Source organism: Protopterus annectens, chromosome 1.part1, assembly GCF_019279795.1.
Source record: "Protopterus annectens isolate FY-2018-M chromosome 1.part1, PAN1.0, whole genome shotgun sequence".
In the NCBI taxonomy this organism is placed as follows: domain Eukaryota; kingdom Metazoa; phylum Chordata; order Ceratodontiformes; family Protopteridae; genus Protopterus; species Protopterus annectens.
The window spans coordinates 1,759,329,852-1,759,356,502 of NC_056726.1; the positions used below are offsets into that span (position 1 = coordinate 1,759,329,852).

Genomic DNA, 26,651 nt, shown 5'->3' on the forward strand with positions numbered 1-26,651 from the left:
GTAGGTCACAGAAGGTAGTCCTTTTAAGGTTAGTTTACTGTACCTCTGTCAAGCAGGGACACAGAAGAGATCCCAGGGGTAAACTTACGATCTCCCATCCACTCGTCAAGATTTCTCTTGAAGTGGGTCAGTGAGGGGCTCTGCCTAACATGGATTGGGATTTTGTTCCAGAGTGAGGGGAGCCTCTGGGATATGAATCTGTCCCTCCAGCATGTCCTATTTATTTCTGTGCTGAGGTTCAAGTCCCTGGAGCATGTAGCTCTAAGGGATTTGGATTTCCTGAGGTGAAGCATGTCCATTAATTCTGGGTTGGACATGGCTTTATACGTCAGACACAGATCGCCTCTGAGTAGGCAGTACGCAACTGAGTAGAGCTGGAGTTTCTTTAGCCGAACTGCATAGGGCATCTGTTTGAGCCCCTTGATCCTCTTGGTGTGGTAATTTTGGGGTCTTTCCAGTTGCTGAAGGTGTTGGGTAAAGTACATCCCAAATGGGGCATTGTATTCAATTATGGGCCTGATAAGTGATGAGTAGAGGGGCACAATGACCTCTCTTGATCTAGATGTGAACCCTTTCATGATAAAGTGGGCTATATAGAAGGTCTTTCTAACCACGTTGGCAACGTGATTGTCAAAGGAGAGATTGCTATCTACTTGGATCCCCAAGTCCCTAATTACGTCTTCCGTACTTAGTGGATTACCACCTATATGGTAATTTGTGGGCACTTTGTTTTTCCCAAAGGGGATGACTATGTATTTTTTGTCATTTAGCTTTAGGGCATGGCTCTGGCACCAGTTATCCGTCTCTGTGAGACCCTTTTGGAGGATGCTTGTGTCAGCCGGAGAGTCGATTATGGCACCCAGTTTGCAGTCATCTGCAAACTTGGTCAGCCATAATCCACCCGTGTTAGCCTGTACCTCGGAGAAATATATACCGAACAAGAGAGGTCCCAGGACTGAGCCTTGTGGGATGCCACTTGTAACTGGTTTAGAGTCTGACATGGCACCTGCTATTCTGACCCTGTGAGTTCTATCCCTGAGCCAGTTTGCAACCTATCTTGTGACATAGGGGTTGATATTTAAGCTGGTGAGCTTATTTATGATGCCCTAGTGGGGTATTGTGTTGAAGGCTTTTGCGAGGTCCAGGTAGGCTGTGTGGACTACCTTCCCTTCATCTATGGCTTTGGTAACTGTTTCAAAGAAGTCGACCAGGTTCAAGAGGCAAGATCTGCCCTTAACAAAGCCGAATTGGTTAGGATCCAGTGTCTGGAGGTTCCCAGTGTCCTTGTTTATGATTTCCATGATGATACGCTCCATAGCTTTGCAGACCAGGCTAGTCAGGCTTATAGGGTGATAGTTTCTGGGGTCTGTTGTGGCACCACTTTTGTGGAGTGGGACCACTGTTGCTGTACGCTATTCCTTGGGTACATATCCTGTAGTAAGGCTGAGACTGAACAGTGACTTTATATGAGGGTTTAGTTCTTCTTGGAGCTCATGTAAGACGCAGCCCGGGACACTGTCTGGTCCCATTGATGCTGTGTTCTTTGCTTTGGAGAGGGCAGCTCTCACCTGCACATCTGTGATATCAGAAAGGCTACACTCTGTTGGGATAGACATTTGCTCTTTTGGGGGGGAAGGAGGGGAGAAGTTTGCACTGAACCTTTCTGCCAGGATGTTGGCAATATCTGTGGGTTCAGTGTATTTTTTGTCATTTTGCACTAACTCAGAGCATATCTGGAAGTTGCCTCCCAGGTTTCTGACATAGCTAAAGAAGGCCTTGTGATTATCTTTAGTGTCTTGTGCAATTTTTCTTTCGAAGCTAGCCTTAGATGATTTTATGAGGGATCATAGTTTCTTGCTAGTACTGATCAGAGACTCCTTCCCTTTTTGGGATTTTGCTCTATCATGTAGTAGCTTTCTCCTTCTGTTGTATAGCTTATTTATGGCCGGGGTCCACCAGACAGGTCTCCTGCCTTTGGAGGAGTGAGTCTTGGTTTTATTTGGGATAGCATGCTCCATGCATTCCTGTAGGTGTCCATAGAATGCTTCTGTAAAGGACTCTGCATTTTGGGCCATATTTTCCACTGGCCCGTGGGCTTTGAAGGATTCCACCTCGATTTTGGGAAGTGTGAAGTTTGCTTTTGAGAAGTTCTTCACCGTGGTTTCCTTAGCTGGGGGTGGGGACGGAATATGGATGTCCACTGAGATTAGTTTATGGTCTGATCTTACTAATGAGGGGTATACCTCTGGTGTGGAACATAGAGACCCCATGTTGGTGATGACCAGATCCAGTATGTTTTCCGCTCTTGTGGGAGTGGTGACCAGTTGTTCCATAGCATTTGAGTTTATAAATTCTAGGAACCGTTGGGCGAGGGTGTTTGGGCTTGAGTAGTTTTCCCAATCAATGTTTGGGTAGTTGAAGTCACCCAATATAATGGTGTTTGGAGAGACCTTCATATTCTCCAGTGTTCTCAGGAAAGCTGAGTGACGTTCCTGTGTTTGGGAGGGTGGTGTGTAGCAGGCTACAAACTGAAAGGCAGTTTGTCCACTGTTAGTTGCACATGGATGGTCTCCGATGCTTCGTGCAGTGCCACTAACCTGGAGGTGTGGGTATCTTTGATAAATATGGATACTCCCCCTCCTTTTGTGGTTCGATCCGAGTTTTGGGGCCGAAAATCATGGTATGAAGTATAACCTGTTAGTGCTGGGGTGCTCTCAGGAGCCTTGAACCAGGTTTCTGTTACTGCACAGATATCGATGTTCTCCATACTGAGGAGAGTCTCGAGTGCGTGCATCTTGAGGATTAGGCTTTTTGCATTGAGCAGCATTACCCTTAGTTTTTTTTTTCTTTGTGTTGTCTATGGAGGTGGGTTTGTCTTTTGAGCCTTGCCTAAAAAAGGCACTATGGGGGAGGCAAGAGCCTTTGCCAATATCCGAAAGCCCAGGGGTGACAGGTGCAAGCCGTCCCTAGCGAAGCAACGTGGCTTGTCGAGCATGTCATCCCAGGCTGACAGACACTGGATCCCCTTTGAATGACACCAATACTTTAGCCAATTGTTAAAATTGATCATTTTGTCTTTGTACTGTGGCATCATTCTAGGTGAGGTTAAGATGCTGCTCAAGGTCAGGGTCATACCGGCCTTGGCTACGTGATCAAAGAGCTCCTCTATGCCTTTTTTCATGTAGTCCAGGGAGGTATGTCTCAGGTCATTCACACCAGCATGGACAATGACGGAGTCATATTTTTACTTGCTTTGGAGTGACCTGAGTGCTTGTGTTATGTGGTGGATCCTGACACCCGACAGGCAGCTTACAGTGACCTTCTCCTTGTTCAGCCTGGTGAGTGGGACATCAGTGTGTCTGACAATAGAGTCACCTATTACAAGTGTATTAGGTATTTTGTTTAGCCTTAAGGGCTGTGACTGTGTGTCCCACTGACTTTGTGAGCAATGTGCTACGTGGGTATTGTTTCGTGGTAGGGGTTGCTTGGATGTCTGCTTTGGAGGTCTCTGCTGCTTAGGCAGATTTTTATTTAGAGCCTCCGAGTATGTTTTTGTGTGTTTATGTGTTTGGTTTGCTGATGCGATAGGTCTATGTGAGACTGGATTTGTGGTGTGTGTGGTTACCTTCTCCTCCTGACAGGCTGTGCCAGTACTGGGTTGAGAGAGCTTAGCCTCCAGTTTGGCTATATAGTTGCATCTCTCACATATATTTGAGCTTGTTGGGAGGAGGAGAAGGTTGTCTGTATACATAAGGCAGTTGTAACATTGCCTCAAGATTCCCAGATTCACCAGCTGGACTGGAGAGTAAACCCGAAACTGACCTTTGGACATGCCTGAATAATATAGGGAACTACTTATTGACTGATTAGAAAGAACCAATAGGGAGCAAGTGCTTAAAAGGAGTATAAGAGGATGTAGTGCTTAAGTTTATTAGTGTTTACCTATGAGATTACTTATATGAGCAAGTGCAGGGCTTTAGAATGAAAATAGAGTGCTTATTTTGAGATTTAGAGCAGTTCTAAGGGAAAAAGTGAAGAGCAGACTTTGCGGAGCCGGCAATACTTTAAACCTGTTTAAGAGGCGCTGCCCGATGCTGCTCTGTGCACAAGACCCCGCAAAAAGAGAGTTGCAGGGTTTTAAGAGAGAGAGATCAAGGAGTTTGGAATTGACCCAAAATGGCCAATAAAACTAAAGTTTCTAGGCAGTAACCACTCCTATAGGGATAGGTAGGCTGCTCAGTGTTAACCACTACCACTGGTGAACACAGAGACTTCCCTTAGCCCAAGCAAGCACTGGCCTCCAAGAAACTTATAAACAGTTCAGAACAGAAACTCTGTAACTGAACTTTCTTTTAAATTAGAGAAAGTGGGAAAATAGCAAGATTTTTTTTTGTTTGTTTTTGTTTAAGGAATAGTAAAGACACACAAGTAGCAAACTAGTCAGAACAGTGCAATAAATGACCCCAACACGTGAGTGCTAGGTCAGAGGCAGGAAACATGCAATTTAAGAAAAAACAGTTTGAAATTAAGTGCAACACGAAAAATACAGTAAACAGGCTCTAGGTATGTTCTAAATATTGTTTCTAACCCAGATAACTTTTGCAATCAAGAAAACGTAGAAAAGTAGGCGGCAATGCAGTTTTTCTAAGAAATAAATCACAAGAAAATACTTAAAATCTCAGACGTGGCTCCTTTCTTCTCTCTGCGTTTTCTCCTCTTGGTAGGTGCTTTAGCAACAACTATCAAACCTGGAAAGACGCCAAAACCACGCTGCTGCAGGGTTTTAAGAGAGAGAGATCAAGGAGTTTGGAATTGACCCAAAATGGCCAATAAAACTACAGTTTCTAGGCAGTAACCACTCCTACAGGGACAGGCAGGCTGCTCAGTGTTAACCACTGCCACTGGTGAACACAGAGACTTCCCTTTAGCCCAAGCAAGCACTGACCTCCAAGAAACTTACAAACAGTTCAGAACAGCAACTCTGTAACTGAACTTTCTTTTAAATTAGAGAAAGTGGGAAGATAGCAAGTAGCCTTTCTACTGCTAGAAACTGTGCTGGGATGCATGAAGTACATGACATGCTGTGCTGACATGGACAGGTAATTTCATTCAGAAACAGTCTGTGTTAATGAAGGCCATTGACTATTCATGGTGTATTCCAAAACAAGCTGATCCCATTGTGTAGCTACTAGTATGTCGATACGATCATAGGTAAGTACTAGGCTAGCTGCTCTTGCAGGTCATTTTAAGCCTGGACAATTTCCCTTTTTTTGTGCTTGAAATAACCTATCCCATTTGTTTATAGATTGCCTTATACCATCATCTGATCGTATAATATATATATATACCTAATGAGAATAAACTGGAATCATATCATAGATTATTTGAGGGGATTCCATGATTAATTAATGGCTTGAGCTTATCTCTGGGCAGTCCTGAGTGGGAGTAATGTTTTCATCCCCATCCCTAAATTCAATTAAATATGGACAGAGATGAAGTCCATGGAAATGGGGAGTCTGTTCATGGGAGTCTGTAGAGGAGAATGATGGAATGTAATGTCCAAAACAAAAAGTTGCAGAAGTTATTGCAAGAGAATAGAGAAATATGTGATGCTCTTTGACTTTCTGATGTGCAGTAAATCCATCAGTAATGGGTCAAAGGATGCCTTCTATGCCAGACAAAGGTCACCTCTTATTAGTCTGTAGGATACAGAGTGTAGTGACAACAGGGGTTTGAGTCAGTCCATCTAGGACATGCTGTTTAGGCCTTGTATCCTTTCAGTAAGGTATTTTTGTGGGCATTCCAGATGTTCTTCATCTCACATTGCTGCAGTCCTAACACTTGGGTAGTCCGCTGTCCCTCGGTCGGCCCGAATATCAGAGTATAAGGCTGACGTCGGTCAAGGCGCATTTGACTGACACATGACCGGCGTCATATCCTCAGTCCGCATGGTCCGATGCAGAAGCAGTGTTGCAAGTGCCGTTCGTTCTGAAATTTTTGAGTTTCGTCAGAGTTGGTTAAGTACCCGGGAATATTTTGGTTTTTCTTGCCTCAGTGGTTTACCGGATGTCAGAAAAAGTGAATAACTGTATTTCTTGTGGGAAACAGATACCGCATAGGGATTACCATAATTTGTGTATACCTTGTTTGGGACCTGAGCACGGCGTTGTTGGGTGTCGCTTTTGTGCTAGGTTTAATAAACGCACTATAAAGCGTAGGTTGGATTGTGCCAGGTTAGTCTTTGGGAAGCGGTGCAATTACAATATGCCGTCGGATGCTCCACGCCGCTTCTTCTAAGAAGCGCAAGGATAAGGCAGTTAAACCTAGGTTAGAGGAGTCGTCCCGACGCCGGTTTTAGAGAGTGTGGAACGGGTGGTTCGGAGGCCTCTATGGAGTCCCAGGAGAGACTGTGTTTTACAGGATGTGGCCTCCCAGGAGGCAGGTCAGGCTGTAGGGGCTTCTCAGGTAACTGTACTCCCTCCCTTCCTAAGGTGTCTAGGCCCTCTCTTTCTGCTTCCAAGGCTTCCCCTAGAGGCAGGTCTGGTTTTGCTTCTGTGGGTGTCACTCCTAGTTCATCAGGTTCTGTGCCCAAAAGCACATGCTTAAAATGGCAGAAGATTTAATTACTTTAATTAGAGGCTCTATGCCCCTCCTGATAAGAGGCCTAGGATGGAACCTGTGTTGGGGATTATGAGCAGGCTTGATGTGTCTGAGTCTTGGCTGAAGACTTGCAGGAGTATTCTCATTATTCTGATTCTGATGTGGATGATTCTACTCCTTCTGCTTCTCCTCCTGAGGATTTTTCTTTTCAGAGACCCTGCACTCCATGAGAGAGCATCTTAAATGGGAAAGTCAGGATTTCTCTGATTCCAGGAAAAGGCTTAGGGAATTTTGTTTTACCCCAGCATAGGCCTTTAGCTATACCTCCTGTTCTGAATGTAGTGGAAGATGTGTTTGCAGAGGCTTCTTAATCCTGATTCTTTGCCTCCTGCGATAGGTATTACAGGGTGCCTGAAGCTCATAAGTATCTTTTAAGAGTCCTAGGGCAGACCCAGAAACTGTTAGCCAGGGGCCTAAGGGTGTTAAGGCTTCTGTTGTCAAGAATCCGGTTCCTGCAGATAAAGAGGCCAGGGCCTTGGATAGATGGGGAAAGAAAGTTTATACTTCTTCCACTCTAGCCATGAGAGCTTTGAATTGCCAGTTTCACATGTTGAAATATCAAAATTATCTCCTTTCACAGTTGAAATCTAAGGTGGATGCTCTGCGGGAAGGTATTGATTGTAAAGAGTTACAAGATTTAGTGCATGTTTCTGAACAGGTGGGTAAGCATTCTTTGCAATGTGGTTTTGATGCTGTACAGGCCTCGTCTAGGGTGGCTGCCACTGGGTCAGTTCTTCGCAGGCATGCCTGGCTGAGGGATCAAAATTTATCTGACCATGTTAAAACTAGGATTTTGGATGCCCTTTGCAATCTGATGTCTTGTTTGGTTCTCCTGTTGAGGCAGTTTTAAAGAAAATGGAAGACAAGGCTAAGTCTATGCAGACTGTTAACAGCCTCCAAAGTTTAGTAGAAATTGGCCTACTAAAGGGTGGACGTATCCTTCTTATGATTCCCAGTCTAGGGGTAGATCTAGACGTGGCAGGGGCAGAGGTCAGGGCTCTTTCAGGCCTAGGACAGGGAGTTCTCCTGCACAGTCTTCGGTGAGGGCAGGGGTCAGTCCTTTCGTAAACAGACCCAATGACCTACCTTTTCAGCTGCCAGATCCTTCTCGCCTGGCAGCACCTTTGGGAGGAAGGTTGGCACTTTTCAAAGAAAATTGGAGTTTGATTACCCAAGACAAATGGGTACTGGATATCATACATCACGGTTACAGGTTTTATTTCCATACCTTGCCTCCTTTCAAAGGCATGCCAGATATTCCTCCTCAACAAAGAATAGAGGCTCACAAGCAAATTTCTCTGTTACTCCAAATAGGGTCCATACAGCGTTCCTATGCCAGAAAGGCCTAGGATTTTATTCTCGCCTCCTTGTGCCGAGACCGATTTTGGATTTATCTATCCTCAACACTTATCTGGACATTCCCAAGTTCAAAATGTTGACGTTACAACAGCTTTTACCTCTACTGGGCAAGGATCACTGGATGGTAACTTTGGATCTCAAGGAGGCTTACCTTCATGTTCCTATCAGGCTAAGTTGCAGGAAGTATCTGCGGACTGGGACTTCTCACTATCAGTTCTCTGCATTGCCCTTCAGAGTATTTACAAAAGTTCTGGCTCCAGTGATAGCATTCTTCAGGCTGAAAGGAATACAAATCTATCCTTATTTGGACGATTGCCTGATACTGGCTCAAGGAAGGGGCGAGCTTCTTTTTGAGTATGTGATAGCAGTGCTAAGATGCCTGGGGTATTCTGTGAACAAATAAAGTCCAGTCTAGTACCCTCTCAAGACATGTGCTTTCTGGGAGTAAGACTGAATACAGCATCCCAGATGGCCTTTCTAACCCCGGACAAACAAAAGAATCTTTCCCTTTACTTCCATCATCTATCTCTTCAGTCCGGGCTGACTGCAAGGACAGTCCTTCAAGCCTTAGGGTTCATGGCATCTTGTATTCTGGTGCTTCCCAATGCCAAACTGCATATGAGGAAGTTGCAATGGTATCTCAAAAATGTATGGACACAGCACTGCCAACATCTGGACACTGTCATTCAAATAATACCTTGCATTCAAAAGGAATTTTTGTGGTGGGCTCAGGAATGTCACCTAAACAAGGGACTCTCTGTGACCCGGCCAGAGGCGAGTCAAATTTTAACAACAGATGCCTCAGACAAAGCTTGGGAGCTCATCTAAATGGAAAGTGGATACAAGACAAGTGGCCTGTCAGACTACAGCATCTACATATCAACTTGAAGGAGATGTTAGCAGTCCAGTTTGCATTGATAGCTTTCAAGGATTTACTTCTTCCAGGGCAGGTGTTGATTCTAACAGACAACACAACTGTCATGTGGTACATCAACAAGCAAGGGGAACACATTCTTATCCTCTATGCAGGCAAGCAATGATTTTGTGGGAGACTGCTCTCAGTTTACAACTAAGTCTTCAGGCAAGGTTTCTGCCAGGAGCACAGAACTCCTTAGCAGATGTGTTAAGCAGACAAATCATGGATCCCCACGAGTGGAAACTGGATCTTCATGTATTTCAGAAATTGACAGTGTCCTGGGGAACTCCAGACATAGATCTGTTCGCTTCTCCACTAAACCACCAGCTAGTTTTGCACAAAGCTGTTTCATCCCACAGCTTGGAAAGTGGATGCTCTTTCTTTCAGTTGGAAAAATCTTCATGTGTATGCCTTTCCACCTCTGCGTCTCCTCCCAAAGGTACTTCTGAAGGTCAGACAGGACAAGCCAAGGATGATTTTGATAGCTCCAGATTGGCCTCGACAGCACTGGTACCCATTACTGAGAAGTCTGGTACGGAAGCCTCCATGGCCTTTGCCTTTGATTCCTCATCTGTTGTCCCAGGAGGACAGTCATTTGCTCAATGTCAAGCTTCACTCTCTTCACCTAACAGCATGGCATATTCTGTTTTAAACCATAAAGGGTCTCAACTTCCACAACAAGTTTTGAATGTGATTTTGGGAGCTAGAAGGCCTAGTACAAGGAAAGTGTACGCAGATAAATGGAAGAGATTTTTATTTTGGAGTGCAGCTAAGGATTTGGATGTTTCTGAGCCTGATTTAAGTGTGGCTCTTCAATATCTTACTGAGTTATTGGACAAAGGTTTGTCCTTCTCTTCTATTAAGATTCATGCTGCAGCAATTTCAGCTCACTACGACTGTGACCCACCATTGTTTTCTCATCCTTTGTTCAAGCAATTTCTTAGAGGGGCAAAGAATATAAGACCCCCACGAGAGCTCCTACTCCTGCTTGGGATCTCAATTTTGTGTTGGAGAAACTCACTCTACAACCTTTTGAGCCTGCAGCTACTGCTGAGTTGAAATATTTGTCATGGAAGACTGCTTTTTGTTGGCCATTACCTCTGCAAGAAGGGTTTCTGAATTGCAGGCCCTTATGGCAGTTGAGCCTTTCTTAATTTTCCATAAGGATAGGGTATCTTTACGCACTAATCCTTCCTTTATGCCTAAAGTGGTTTCTAGTGTGGCTTTAAACCAAACTATTCATTTGCCTACTTTTTATGCAAATCCCCAAACTAAAGGGGAAAAGATTTTGCACACTTTAGATGTACACAGGCAGTTGCGATATTATTTGGACAGAACTAAAGGGTTCAGACAATCTCAGCAGTTATTAGTTTCTTTTGCTTTGTGCTCTCAGGGCAAGCCCGTGTCAAAACAAACTATTTCTAAGTGGATTGGATTTTGCATTGCTTTCTGTTATTCCCATCATGGCAAAGAGATTCCAGCTGGGATTAGGCCTCATTCCACTAGGGCTACTGCCACTTCAACAGCTTTTGAGGGGGTGGCTACTAAGGATATTTTGGAGGCAGCCACTTGGAGTTCAGTGCATACCTTCTCTAGGCATTACCACCTTCCTCTGTACTCTAAATCCAGGGCTGGTTTTGCCACTGCTGTGTTGCAGGGCATTTTGGCAGCCTGCTTCATTATAGTTTAGCCATCCTCCCTTACCTCTGCTTTGGGATTCTACCCAAGTGTTAGGACTGCAGCAATGTGAGATGAAGAACATAGTACAGTTTTGTACCTACCATAAATGTAGATGTTCAAGATCCACATTGCTGCAGTCAACCTCCTCCCTCTGTAGTTTGAGGTGGTTGTGTGGCCTGGGTTATCCCTCTGAGGTATAGTGTATATATTGTATATATTGTACATATTTTTGGTGTTAGGCTGGTTGGTTGTTTAGTTGTTGTCTATGGGTTTTGACCTTTCTTTTTAGGGTCTTCTGACATCTGGGGCAAGAAAAGACTGAGGATATGACGTCGGTCATGCGCATTTGTACCCTGGCGTTCTGATGTCAGTCAAATGCTCTGATATTCGGGCCGACCGAGGGACAGCGGACTACCCAAGTGTTAGGACTGCAGCAATGTGGATCTTCGAACATCTACATTTATGGTAGGTACAAAACTGTACTTTATTACATGTGTCTGAACAGATACTTGACAAAGAGGGCATTATATTCAATGATTGGTGAGGACTGGGTAAAGGGGGACAATGACATCCCTAGATATAGACGCAATACTTTTGTTTATAAACTGTGTAATACACAGAAGGACTTATAACAGTGTACATATGCTGGTCAGAAATTAAGTCACTGTCCAAAATCTGGAACAGCTGGATCATCTCTTTCAATGTGGTCATTCCCCTAGGGTAGATAACGTCCCAAAGGATACAATAATGCATGTAGAATAATAATGGTCTTTGAACATGGCCATGTCCACAGTGCCAGTCATAATACTGTCAGTATGACTGAAAAAACTCTACCATTCTTGCAGCCAGTAATACTGCTGTCAAAACAATGATGGCATGCTGGGATGGTAGAATGCATGTAACATTCACTGGAAAATTGCAGTACTGGAAGATACTGGTTCTTGCTAATAACAGACTATAAGATGGAATGATGGCTTCTCTTCAGGGTATAGCCCTGGATATAGTCCCTGCCATCTTACTGGACCAGACATGATTATATCTGAAGAAGCTTTCCATATAGCAAGCTTTTTCCTCCAAGTAGAAGAAGCTCCCCATTTGAGTAGAACGGTACTATATGCTTCCACAGTCTTTCACTACAGGTTATCATAACTTATGTTGGGTACTTTCATCATTTAAGCCTCTGTTATTTGATTGTTAGGGTCCATATATTAGCTGGTTCTGTCCATAATGAATTTTTGATGCAAGTCTAGTACCTGCTGAACATATAGTTTATTATATGTTAAACCCATTTTACAACAACAAGCTTGTTAAAAAAAAAGCGAGATACTAAGTAAAAAGTCGTCACTATTTTTCGCTATGTTAAATATTAGTATTATGACGAACGGCAACACAAAATCAGGCCGTTGCTGCGTATAATAAAGGAGTTCAGCAGTTCTACCCATCTTTGAAAAAGATCTCCCCATATCTTGGAATTAAATATTTTGACTGACAGCCTTATCTGTCCCTGTTCAAACGTGTTAAGTCAGCAATATTAAAGTTTGACTTAGAAGACATTATTTCATGTAACCAATCCATGTGGTCCCAAGATCTCTATGCTGCAGACCCTGATGTTTGGCCAAACATAGGTGATTGTTTACAGGGTTCACTTATCCCTTAGGACTAACCTGCAGTTTTTTCTGAAAGTAGTTTCTTATTCATTCCTTTCCAAGTCCATGCAGCTCTTTGTTTTCTTTGCAAAGAAAGAAACCGTGGCAAACATAACCCTTCACACCCTGGATGTGCACCTTTAACTTACATTTTACTTGACTCTGGTACACAATTTCAGAAAGTTAGAACAGTTCTTTGATGTCTTTGTTCCATAAATGAAAAGCTGACATTCATTTTGCAAACATATTCTGATTGGATTAACAACAGCACTATTTTTGAAGTCATGTGGTGTGCTAGCAATTATAAAATGACACTGTCAAATACCACTCCATCTGGGTGTAGGTGCTTCCAGTGTTTGTTTCCATAATTTCTCCAATGACAGTATCTTTGCTGTACCTATTTGACTGCCAGTGAATATCTTCATCAACTATCACTATTTCATCTGTGACGTCAGACTGGAGAAGTACACTTCACCACTCAGCTTTCTGAACTTTCTTGATCTTCCCACTTGCTGCTTCCATCGTATTGAATGTACTACTTGGGGTTCAGCCCACTAGAAGACCCATCAAGTAAGGGTCCGCAATGTTAGGTATGGTCTTGAGTTCAGAGATTTATACTAAGCACTTTGTCAATTATTTTAGGCTTATCCCACAGTGTCATAGAAGAAGAATCCTTGAAGGTGAGTTAACTGTTATAAAAGTGATGGTAGGAGGTAGATATAATGTGGGAAATACAGAGAATATGTTTTAGCTTTGACTATTCTAGAAGGAAGTAAGATAAGGACAAGTTGAAGAAATGGGAGAAAAAAGGCAAATGGAGAAGGAATGGGGAAGGTTGCTTTGTGATCATGTTTAGCTTGGCATAGTTGGAAGTTTGCACCAATTGACTAATGGGATGAAATTTTAGTATTTCATCCATTCCTCTGAGAGAAGTGTAAATTTGAAAAGGGATTTACACCATCTACTATGCAGGGAAGCTTGCACCATAGATGTGGGAAGCACTGGGTGATGAATTTATTCCTTATTCAGGAGTTGTCGGCAGTTTGTCATAGAACTAGTTCTTTGGCATGGGTATTAACTGAGGAACTTTTCCTTTTGAGGAAGATGATGCCACAGAGAGCATGGCTGATATAGCCCAACATTTTCCCGGATCTCATTTGCCGCTTGTTGAGTCTGGACATAAGATGCTGGCTCAGGCTCGCCTCAAGCTATGTTTTTCCTTGGTGATACCTTTTGTTATCCTCTTTGCTGTGTTGTATTATAATTATTATTGCTGCTGTCTTTGAGACACTATTCTCTTTCTTTATATATATATATATATATATATATATATATATATATATATATATTTATATATATATGGGTCTACCTGATTGAGCATTTCATATGGTCGACATTTTATTTGTCGACAGTTCATTTGATCGACAAGCATTTGCCCCTTCCCCAATGTTGTGACCCTGAGTTGATTTATATAGTTAGGGGGTGTGTGGGGGGCACAGCCCCCCACCTAAAATGCTTGTCGATCAAATGAACTGTCGACCAAATAAAATGTCGACCATATGAAATGTCGACCAAGTCAGGTAGATCCATATATATATATATATATATATATATATATATATATATATATATATAGCGTTTTGGAATCATACCAGTGTTGCTAAGGTTTGTGAACATTGTCTCCTTTAGGTTGTCATGTAAATTTTGGGATAGGACAGATAAAACAGTTGGTTTAAAAAACATGTGGCTTTTAGTCATAAATTTTCAAATTCCAATGCACACCTTAAGTGTGTTTACTGTTTGGGTGCTGCTCATATTGAAGAGGATTGTTAGATTTGTATGGCTTTTGGACACTGATCTTCTATAGACTGCCAAAGTAAGTTGATTCTTAAGGGATTATTGCCTGTAGGAGAGTTGTTGAAATCTTCAGTTATTTCTGGACAGTCCCATCTAGGAATACATTTTTTGAAAAGCACAGAGTGGACAACAGAGATAGAATCAAATAGTCCTCTTTGGAACATCTCCCACAGAGGCTCTTCAGAAGCACATGTGTAAGAGAAGGCATGTTAAATCCCCGAGGACTCTAACTAAAGACACTGATTTCAGTAAAGGGGAAAGGTCCCCCAGACCACCACTTAAAGGCATCTCTTTCAAAGAAATTCTTGAATTTATGAGACAGAAAGGTATTTGGCTTTCCAAAGCCCCTTCTCAGGGGTAATCAGTATTTTTTGAGGCTTTTGGTTCTGGCTTAGATACTCCTTGGGTGGTTCCCCCAATGGATGAGATGACAGATTTGATCACTTACCAAACATGGAAGGAACCAGACATCTCAGAAATGTCTCCCAGAAAGCCAGATAAGTACCCTGTTGCTCCTAAAGACTGTCCTTAGTGGAGCGAGGGCGCAGCAGTGGACTCCAGGGTAGTAGTGGCAGCCACCAAGAAGGAGCTTGCAGAGGAGATCTCATCTGTCCATTCCCCTAACAGAATCAAGGGCCTTGGACAGATTTGGGAAGTGAGTTTATGCTTCAGCTACCTTTGCATTTAGGTCTCTGAATTATTTAGCAGATATGACTAGGTTTCAGAGAGACTTAACAAAGGAGCTGTCCAAGTTTCTTTCTGGGTCCGTGTCTGTGGAAGACAGGAAAACCATGGATTTACAATTGACTACCATTCAGTCCCTTCCTTGTGTCTCATATCCAGCTGCACAGAGGGTGTTTTGAGAGCTGTAGATACAGGCATCACCGTATGAAAGCATGCCTGGATGCACTTGTGTGACTTTGTGGAGCCTTTTAAGATGCCTTTTCTAAATGCCTCCTTTGATGGCTTGACTTTATTTGGCCCCAAGATTAATGATAGTCTCTTTAGATGTGAAAAGAATGGGAAAACTTTTTCTGTCATAGGAATATGGTTTTCTACCCCCAGAGGACATTCTCCAGAGATCGGAAAGGGAGTAAAAAGTTGGATGTTCGTGTTTCACTGCTGCAGTCATTACACTTGGGTTATCCTGCCATCAGGCGGTCCCGCAGTCGGCCAGAGTTCCAAAGTCTTGGTCCAGCGTCGGTTGCTGTCACTTCTTCCCTGACGTCAGTGTGCCAGGGGTATATAAGATGCAGCCAACGCCATTTTCTTCAGTCTTTCGTGCCGCACGGTGCCCGAAGCAAAAGCAGTTCACAAGTGCCGGTCGGCCGACTCCTGAGATTTTCGAAGTCGAATTTCAGAACCAAAGTCTTCAATAAAGCTAAGTACCCTATTGGGGAAACTTTTTCTTGCCTCAGACCAATGTCAGTAAAAGTTAATAATTGCATTTCTTCTGGGAAGCAAATACCTCATAAGGATTTTCATTCTTACTGTATTCCATGCCTAGGCCCAGACCACGACATCACTAGTTGTTGGTTTTGTGCTAGATTTAACAAGCGCACTATTAAACGTCAGTTTGATTTTGCTCACCATTATTTTTGCCGAAGGTTCAATTATACCATGCCGTCAGAACAACCGACGACTGGAATACACAAAAAAAAGCAAAGACAAAGATAAGGACAGGCATCCGAGGTCCAAAACCGACGATGAAGCCTCTTCTAGGCCAGTCGCCGGCTCGCCGGTTCTCAGTGAGGTGCTTTTGCAGCCCCTGACACCCGCTACCTCAGAGCCACTGGCCGCCTCTGACTCCCATGTGGAGATTACTAGGCCTCTGTTAACTCAAGGTATTGGGCCTACGGAAATTAACCTCTTAGATGGGTCCAGAGCCGCTGAGCAGGCATCAGCTTCTGAGGGTGTTTTCAGACCTTCACAGATTACCATCAAAACAACAACTAAGTCTAAAACTCCATTAAAGACAAAGAAACAAGTACAGCATTCACCTGGACAGGCCTCCATGCCTAAAAAACAGATGCTCAAAATGGCCGAAGACCTTATTACTCTGATCAGGGGTTCCCATCTCCCGCCTGATAAAAGGCCTAGGCAGGACACAGACTATGATTCCTCTGACCAGGTTTCCATTTCTTCTGATTCCTCTTCAGACCAGGATACTCTTTACCCCTCTATGAGGACTCTGATGCTGAAGAATCAATCCCTTCAGCCTGTCCTCCTGAGGATTACTCTTTTGGGGAAACTTTACATACCATGAGGGAGCATTTCCATTGGGAGAGCCAGGATTATTCAGAATCCAAGAAAAGGCTCAGAGATTTTCTTTTAGTGCCTCAACATAGGCCCCTTGCTATTCCGCCTGTGTTTGATATTGTGGATGATGTGTTCTGTGAATCCAGTTTAACCCCTGATTCTTTGCCCCCAGCACCAGTCAAGCCAGATAGGTACTGCAGAGTTCCTGACTCTGCCAAATTTCTTTAGAAAAACCCTGCTGCTGACCCAGAAATCATTTCCCAGGGTCCCAAAGGGGTAAAGGCTTCCACTGCTAAAAATCCAGTTCCCTCTGACAGGGATTCTAGAGCATTAGACAGATGGGGGAAGAAAGTTTACACTTCTGCAACTTTAGCAGTAAGGGCTTTAAATTGCCAGTTCCACATGCTTAAATACCAACAATATTTAATGACTCTGTTAAAACAGAAAATGCTTACAAGCTCAGAAGGTCCTGATTATAAGGAAATGCAGGATTTATTGCATGCAGCTGAACAAGTGGGAAAACATACTCTGCATTGTGGTTTTGATTCTTTAGAGGCTTCTTGTAGAGCCGCAGTTACAGGATCTGTGATTCGAAGGCATGCTTGGTTAAAAGAACAAGGTTTACCTAATCATGTTAAGGCAAAATTATTGGATGCTCCTTTACAGCATGATATTTTGTTTGGTGTTAAGGCAGAAGAGGTATTAAAGAAAATGGAGGATAAGGCAAAATCTATGCAAACAGTGAAGGATTTCTTACAGGTACAGCCACCTCGATTTAGCAGAAATTGACCTTCTAAAAATTGGTCCTTTCCAGTGTCAGACAGGGCACAAAGAGGCAGATACAGACGCCCAAGAGGCAGATCTCAGCCCCAAGGCTCTTACAGACCACGATAGTGGGGTGCTTCAACCCCAAAAGGAGGAGAAGACAAGTCACAACCCTATAGGAAACAGTCCCAATGACTTCCCCCTTCAAATGCCAAGCACTTACCTTTTGGCCGCTCCCTTAGGGGGAAAACTAGCACTTTTTTCACAAAATTGGCATACAATCACCCAAGACAAATGGGTTCTGAATATTGTGTCTCAAGGTTACAGGTTCCACTTTCACACTCTACCAAGGCCAAAAGGAATGCCAGACCTGCCACAAAATCAATGGGCAGAGGCACAAAAACAAATTACAGCCCTCATGGACATGAGAGCTATTCAAACAGTGCCACAACAGGAACAAGGACAAGGATTTTACTCAAGACTTTTCTTGGTCCCCAGAAAGGACAAAGCCTGGAGACCCATACTGGACCTATCTACCCCAAATACTTACCTGGATGTTCCAAAATTCAAAATGTTGACACTACAGCAACTTCTTCCCATGCTGGGCAAGAAGGCTTGGCTGGTTACTTTGGACCTCAAAGAGGCATACCTGCATGCCCCAATTAGAGAAAATTGCAGAAGATACCTCAGATTCATAGCTGGCACAATGCATTACCAATTCTCTGCACTGCCCTTTGGCTTATCTACTGTGCCCAGGGTCTTCACAAAATGCCTGGCACCAGTAATTGCATTTTGCAGACAAAAAGGAATTCAAATATATCCCTACTTGGATGACTGTCTTTTTCAAGCAGAGAGCAAGGACATTCTTCTAAAGCATCTGGTGTTTGTAAAAATATTGCTAATTTGCCTAGGGTACACAGTAAATGAAAATAAATCAAAACTAGTGCCCGCACAAGAGATAATATTCCTGAGTGCCAGCTTAAATACAATGGCCCAGATGGCTTATCTCATGCCAGACAAGCAAAGACAGCTGACTCACTAATTTCAATTGATGGCAACAAAAACCCAACTCCCTGCAAGAAAAATTCTGCAGGCCTTAGGGTTCATGGCGTCCTGCATGCTACTAATACCATATGCCAGACTGCGTATGAGGAAATTACAATGGTACCTAAAAAGTGTTTGGACTCGACACTGTCAGTTTGGAAACAGTAATACCACTTATTCCCTGCCTACAACAGGAGTTTCGATGGTGGGCACAGGCATGTCACCACAACAAGGGACAGCATTTCACTTTACCCACAGCCAGGCAGACACTAACAACAGATGCTTCAGATTACGCCTGGGGAGCACACATGGCAGGAAAATGTATTCAGGGCAAGTAGGCCGCAGACCAGATGCATCTTCACATCAATCAAAAAGAGATGCAAGCTGTACAAAATGCCCTAACAGCTTTCAAGGACCTTCTGCATCCAGGACAACTATTACTAAAGATGGACAACACCACAGTTAATGTGGTACATAAACAAGCAAGGGGGCACTCATTCCTATCCCCTCTGCAGACAAGCCATGACTTTGTGGAACACAGCACTGACCTATCAAGTTCATCTGCAAGCACACTTCCTGCCAGGAAAGAAAAATACTCTGGCAGACAATTTAAGAAGAAACATCATGGATCCTCACGAGTGGAAATCACATCCACAAGTATTCAGCATGATAACACAAAAATGGGGATGCCCAGACTAGATCTTTTTGCCTCCCCTCTGAACTGCCAACTACAGAAATTCTGCACAAGGACTTACCACTCACAGGCATGGAAAGTGGATGCCCTCTCGTTCAGCTGGAAAACCCTAAAAGTTTGTGCCTTCCAACCGCTGCCTCTCCTTTCAAAGGTACTCCTAAAAGCCAGACAAGAAAGGCCAGAAATGATCCTGATTGCCCCAGACTGGCCACATCAGCACTGGTACCCAATCTTAAAGAATTTGGCTCAAGGCACAGCATGGATTTTACCTCAAATTCCTCACCTTCTGACTCAACAAAACAATCAGATCCTGCACAGCCAGCTCAAAACCTTAAACCTGGCTGCATGGCAGATTACTTTGCCAAGCAACCAATACCGCTCTCTAAAGCTGTTATGGATGTTATCTTGGAGGCCAGGAGGCCCAGCATCAGGAAATCCTATTCAGAAAAGTGGAAGAGATTCTGCGCTTGGAACCAGGCTCAAAGCTTTGACCCTCTTGTTCCAAATATTCCTCAGATATTATAATACTTAACTGAGATGCTGGAGAAAGGCCCATCCTTTTCATCCATTAAGATCCATGTCTCTGCCATCTCAGCTCACTATAACACGGATCCTCCTATTTTCTCTCATCCATTATTAAAACAGTACCTCAGAGGGGCTAATAACATAAGACCGCCCCGGAGAGTACCAACACCAACTTGGGACCTCAACTTTGTCTTGGAAAAACTAACTTAACCTCCCTTTGAGCCAGCCAATACAGCAGAATTAAAATATGTGTCATGGAAAACTGCTCTGCTTCTGGCAATAACCTCAGCATGAAGAGTCTCAGAGTTACAGGCACTAATGGCAGTGGAACCTTTCATCATTTTTCATCAGGACAGGGTTTTTTAAGAACAAACCCTACATTTATGCCAAAGGTGGTATCCAGTGTGGCTCTTAACCAAACTATTCACTTGCCAACATTTTATCCAAATCCCCAGAATAAAGGAGAGAGACTTCTGCACTCATTGGACATACACAGGCAGTTACGCTTTTACTTGGACAAAACAAAAGCTTTCAGGAAACCTGAGCAATTGTTTGTTGTATATGCTGCAGGATCACAGGGAAAGGCTATTTCAAAGCAGACCATTTCAAAGTGGATAGGACACTGTATCTGTTTCTGCTACACACAGCATGGAAAAACTGTACCTAGCAACATTAGGCCGTATTCCACCAGGGCAACAGGCACTTCAACTGCCTACCTTAGAGGAGTACCTACCAAGGATATTTTGGAAGCTGCAACTTGTAGTTCAGTGCACACCTTTACCAAGCATTACCACTTGCTTCTTTACTCTAAATCCAGAGCTGGCTTTGCCACTGCAGTGCTGCAGGGCCTCATAGCCACCCTGAATCCTTTATAGACCCAGCCACCCAACCTCAGCTTTGGGATTCAACCCAAGTGTAATGACTGCAGCAGTGAAACACGATGAACATAGTACAGTTTTGTACCTACCATAAATGTAGATGTTCAAGTGTATTCACTGCTGCAGTCCAGGTTACCCTCCCTCCATCCCCTCTTTCTTAGCTGGGACTTATCTATACCTTTCTACCCTATACAACCTATGTGGTGTATTTGCTTGTAACTGAAGGTATTGTTTTTATTTTTTATGTATGTTTTATTAGCAATATGTATGGCCTACCTATTTGGGGGCACCTGACATCTGGGGCAAGAAAAACTGAAGAAAATGGCGTTGGCTGCATCTTATATACCCCTGGCGCACTGATGTCAAGGAAGAAGCAAAAGCAGCCGACGCCGGACCAAGACTTTGAAACTCTGGCCGACTGCGGGACCGCCTGACGTCAAGATAACCCAAGTGTAATGACTGCAGCAATGAATACACTTGAACATCTACATTTATGGTAGGTACAAAACTGTACTTTCTGGAAGTCCCGAGGGTTTATCAGGGATTTCCTGAGCTAGATCTTCCTAAGGTGGGTGGGTGGGAATTCTAACACCAGACATCTCCCTCATGGCAGAGGAGACCCTCAGAACCAATCTTTCAAGGGTCCTTTCTCCAAGAGGCCTTACCAGAGCTCCTGAATGATTGCCCAACGGCTGTACTCTAGATGCAGACTGGGGGTACTTCTTGTCACACCCAGAAGCCTGGACATTCATTACCAAAGATTTCTGGGTTCAGACAGTTATTATCAGAAGCTATTCCATTCCCTTTCTTTATCCACCCCCACTACAAAAAAAACTTCCCAACATTCCACCCTTTCAAAGAAAAGCAGCAGCAGTAGAAATAAAAAAGCTACCAGACAACTGAGTCATTCAAGAGGTCCCACTAGAGTTGCAAGGGTTCAGAACTTATTCGTGATTCTTTTTGGTGCCAAAAAAGAACAGGTACCTAAGACCTTTTGCACTATCTATGCATCAGTCTATCAAGCACACAAAGTTCTGAATGATCACAGTACAGTCCATCTTCCCACTTGTGAGGAAGGATGATTGAATGTGCTCAACAGATCTTTAGGATGCATAATACCACATCAAGACTGACAGATACTCTAGGAGGTTTCTTTGCTTCCAGCTGAGAGCCAGTCATTTTCAAATCAGAGCCCCTGCCCTTTGGTCTCAGCATAGCCGCAAGCATGTTCACCAAATGCATGGCAGTAGTTGCAGCTCATCTCAGACTGCAAGGGTTTGGGGTGTTCCCTATATAGACAACTGGCTCCTCACTGCTCCTAGCAGGTCTGTTCTTGTCGGGCCAGAAACTATTTACTCCAGCTTTGTTCCCACCTAGGAATTACAGTAAACCATAATAAACCACAATTCCGTCCAGCACAAGCTCTGGAATTCATAGTAACCCACTTGAACACAACCTTTCGGACAGCAAGATTACTGGAAAGCAGGCTGTGTACATTACTCAGCCAGGCCTTACAGCATCTCTCTCATCAGACACCACCTGCAAGACTAGTGCTACAACATTTGAGGTCAGTGGCAGCAGCCCTTACCTTGGTCCCCATGGCAAGGTATTACATGAGAGGGTTACAGTGTATGGTAGCAGTTCAGTGATCTATCAGATACCAATCCATGACTTTTCAAGTTTTCTTAGCAAACATCTGCAGGCATCATTTAGCTTGGTATATTCAATCTCTAGAAGTATTCCAGGGCTATCCATCTATCTCTTCAACTCCCAAAGGCATGGTAACCATAGATACTTCTCAACTAGGGTGGCGACCATTACATGGTGATGACCCAATGTGGTCCTCATCAGTGGCCAGTCTTCACATCAGTATCTTGGAGATGAGAGCAGTTATTGTACCATTATAGGTTTCTCACGATATCCTCACTCTAGGGCTGATTGTTATCCAGACCAACAAAATGTCAGTAATTGGGTACATCAACAAACAAAGGAGAACTCACTCCTACACATTGTATCGAGAATCAATGAAAGTGTGACATTTGGTGATATCTTCCACCTGCTTTGTAATAGAAGTGCACATACTGGGAAAGTTCATTGTGTTAGCAGACTGACTAAGCAATAGGGCCAGCAATGCTGTGATCTTTTTGCCTCTATCACCATTTCCAAATGCAGCAGGTTCTTTACTCTGAACCCCCACCCCAGAGGAGGAGTCACCAAAAGATATTCTGATTCATGATTGGCCTTCCAGTCTCCTTTATGCCTTTCCACCAAACCCTTTAATTTCTCCAGAAAGCATTACAAAGGAAGATCACACTTATCCTTGGTGCCCCTCTCTGGCCTCATTAAGTGTGGTTTCCCTTTCTATGGACTCATCTGGTACACCTCCCTTAGGTGCTGGATCTGATTCTAGATCTTCTGTCTCATCCATCAGGAATGCCTCATCTGGACATTTAAGCCCTAAATCTAACCACACAGTTTCTACACTTCCAGTGATGGCTAGTCGGTCCAGACTTTCCTCTCAGGTGGTCCACATTCTCACTTCTTCTCAGAAGCCATCCACTAGTTTATAAATATAAATTGTAAATGGAAAACATTTTCCATTTGGGCCTGTCAGAGGAATGTCAATCCTTTTTCAGCCCCTATGCCAGCGGTCTTATGCTTTCTCACCTCTATTTTCCATGACAGAGCTAGTTATTTCACTGTCAAAGTTAAGCTAGCATGATTTTCAAATTTTCATATAGGAGAGAATCACACTTCATTTGCTTCACTCAAATTACCTAAAGCTTTCCTCTTCTTAGACCTCCTCTTAAGGATGATTTCCTCCTTGGGACATGACTGTCTTATTCCAAGCTAGGACCTAAGCTCCATTTGAACCTGCTGATAAGGTAGACTTAAAATGTATGACTTGGACAACTGTTTTCCTAGCCGCCATCACCTCAACTTGGAGTGTATTGAAACTACAAGCCCCATTTTCCCAACCTCTTTATATTATTGCTCACAAAGACAGGGTATCATTATGCACCAATCCATCCTTTTTCCAAAAGTAATCATACAGACTTCACTCAATCAAAACATTAATTCACCAGTTTACTTTCTGAAAGTTTCCATTAAAGGAGAATACATAATCCATTTGTTGGATGTGTATAGACAATTACTATTCTATTTCCATCAAACCAAACTTTGCAGAAATTCGTATCAACAGTTTGTATCCTTCTGAAAAGCTAAGATGGGATGAGGCAACCATAGCTAGATAGTTGACTAGTTGCTTCTCCCAAGATTATAAGGAAACAGGTTTGACTCTGCGTAGACCACTTAAGGCACACTTGACAAGATCTGTTTCTTCTTCCTAATCCTTGTCTTGTTTGTACCTTCATTTCCCATTACAAGTTGTACTTCTTTCGAGAGATAGAGCAGCTTTCAGTTCAGCCATCCTCTGAGCATTCTTACATAAGACCGCCCATGGAGCTAAGTAGCTGGGGACTCTGTCCCATCAGTTGAGGAACGGACAGAAAAGCCAACATCAGATAAGAAAGTTATGTAATGAAAATCTCTGTCTGTTTCTGTCCTTCCCCCTTCCATTTTATGGAAGAATTCCCTTTTATAGCTTTTGGTATGAGGAGATGGATGCTGTTTGAGCAGGATGTCAAGCTCTTTCGGTTCCAGAGCAGAATTCTTTCTGTCCCCTGTGTGATCCTGTACTTACCTGTCTGTGTTAATATATTTCTTATTTTTCTTGCTTTGTCATGTTATTGCACGCAAACTAGATCTGAGATAATGTTGGGGACAATAAGGGATTATGCGTAAGGGGAGGAGCCTGAGCTATAGAGCCTAAAGTCCGGAAAGCATCCAAAGTTGGATCCAAGACCCATCAGTTGAGGAAAGACAGAAGCAGAGAACACAGATCCATTGTTATGAAAAGTATTTAACTTTCATACATATGCTGACTTAATGATAGCTTCTTGTCTACACAAGTTCCTAAATCCCAGGTCATGATGTCAATTTTAAGGTGAATTCTATTTGTCAAACTGTGTGGGAGCACTGTGTTTACCACTTATGACTATACTACATTTCTTTGCATTCAGGTTGAGACCGTGATTAGGACACCAGTTGTTAGTGTGATCAAGACTTTGTTGGTTTATTACTGAATCTCAAGAATTTAAGATGATTCCTAGCTTCCAGTTGTCTGTGAATTTTGTTAGCAAAAGGTTATTCGCTTTTGCCTCTACTCCAGACAGATACATTCTAAAGAATAAAGAACCTAGAATACAACTAGGGATACTGTTAGTTGCAGTTTGCTTTTTGAAGGCTGTATAATTTATTCTGATCAAGAATGTTCTGTTTGCTAGCCAGTTAGGAATCCAGTGAACTGCAAAAGGTTTGATATTCAGTTGGACTAGCTTATTCATAATGCAAGTGTGTGGAATGGTATAAAATTCTTTAAGGCCAGAGAAGCAGTGTGATTTGGAAGTCTTCCATATATGGCTTTAGTGACTTTTTGAAGAAGCATACACAATTAAGAAGGCATAAGCTACCTTTGGTAAAGCTGAATTATAAAGGATCAAGAGTCTGCATATCATTTTTTAATATCTTTATGAAATCACAATTGAAGCATTAACATAGGTACACATGCATTAATAGGGAAAAAACAAACAGTAATGGTATTTCTTATTGTTTTCATGTGTTTTATATGTTTTCTTTTTTAGCAATTATTGTTTACTCCATTACATAAATTACTCAATTTCTGCTATTCCTTAAACTTTACTTATCCTACTGAACATTATTCTGCATGTATTGTTCCCACAAATTCAATTTATTAAGTGATTTACTCTTTCCCTTTTCCTAAAGATATTTTGTCCAGTTCTTTTAATTCCATTACGATATTTTGTACTTTGGTTACATTTGGTGTATATTTTGATTTTCTAGTATTTTTTTTGACTGCTAATAGCATTAAACTTAGGCCTTGTTATGTCTAAGCTTGGCAGACTTTATATAATATTGCATGATGGGGCAATCAGAGGCGAGATTGCAAAAAATTATAATGCAAAACTGGGAAGACATTTTACGAAGCTGCAATAGGAGGACATCTGCATGGCATCCAAGTATGCAGGAAGTTCCACAAGGATTAGAATTTTTGCTTGATAGTGTTTCATAGGTATATTCATACCCCAAACATACTTACAGAATTTTTCCTCAAACAGACAGCATATGTAGGAGATGTGATAGGAAAGAGAGAGGAAATTAATAAAATGTTTTTGGGAATACAACAAGCTGTCAAATGTTAACTCGTTACAGAACGCATTGCTTGAAATGCTAGAGGAGGAAATTGTGACTAAGGAAGTGATTCTTTTGAGCTGGGAGACAGGATCTAGAAACTTCATATCTTGTACTTTCTGATTGATTAGCTCCATCATAATGTATTTCATTGATGTGCATGTAGTTAATCTGGGTCAGTAGAGTGCTGCCATTAAGGAGAAGGACAACCACGGCCCCAGTGGCCTAATGGATAAGGCATTGGCCTCCTAAGCCAGGGATTGTGGGTTCGAGTCCCATCTGGGGTGATATAATCTTACAGCTGAATGACCTAGTGGACTAATGCACTATGCTGTGGTTGACAGGGTCCTGGGTTCAAGACTTGGCAGGGGTGAATGTTTTTGCTTTCTACATGGCCAATCTCATAAGTAAGGTATCTCATCCAGGGACAAAGAGGTCATAAAATCCCTGTATTCTTCCCTTATAAGGCCAGTTATTGAGTTCAGCCTCCCCTCCGGCATGTACCTCGCACAGCACATGCAGCATATGGAGACACTACAGAGGTTCCTCACCAGGAGAATCTAGGGCCTCAAACACCTACCCTACACAGATAGGCTAAAAGCCCTGTCCTTCTACTCAGTTTCATATAGACTCCTCAGAGGTGATCTCCATCTGGTATACAAAGCAATCTCAGACCCCGCCTTGATGGGGCTGCTGCATATCTGCAAGTCACGCTCCACTCAAGCAACCCATACGCGCGACCTCAACCAGATCTGTGATAGCAATAGGACTTGTAGGCGGAACAGATTTGTGTCCCAGAGACTCCCCCATCTGTGGAATAGACTCCCTCTCCATGTCAAGCTGACTATCTCATTATCCCTTTTTAAGCGCAACCTGGATAACTGGATGGGAAACAGAAAATACACTCCAGGGATTCCACCTGCGTCCCTGCTGGACAGGGGCTCTGGGTGCTGACTTGTCTAAACATGGGCTAAACTCTTGGCTAGGCTTATAAGGGCCTCAGGGCCAATAGCCTAGTAACCTCCTATGATCCTATGGCATTCCTCCATTTTTCAGTTAAGTAGCCTATGGAGATACTGTGTTTAAAATGTTTAGGT

General features: G+C 43.0%; 1 protein-coding gene and 1 non-coding gene across 2 annotated transcripts in view; both read left to right on the plus strand.

Annotated features, from left to right (window-relative positions):
* MAP3K6 (mitogen-activated protein kinase kinase kinase 6) overlaps positions 1-26,651 on the plus strand; it is a 1,891,200-nt gene that overhangs the window by 365,766 nt on the left and 1,498,783 nt on the right. The window lies entirely within an intron of this gene.
* TRNAR-CCU lies at positions 25,769-25,841 on the plus strand. Its single transcript has one exon. It is a non-coding gene; the product is annotated as a tRNA-Arg (tRNA).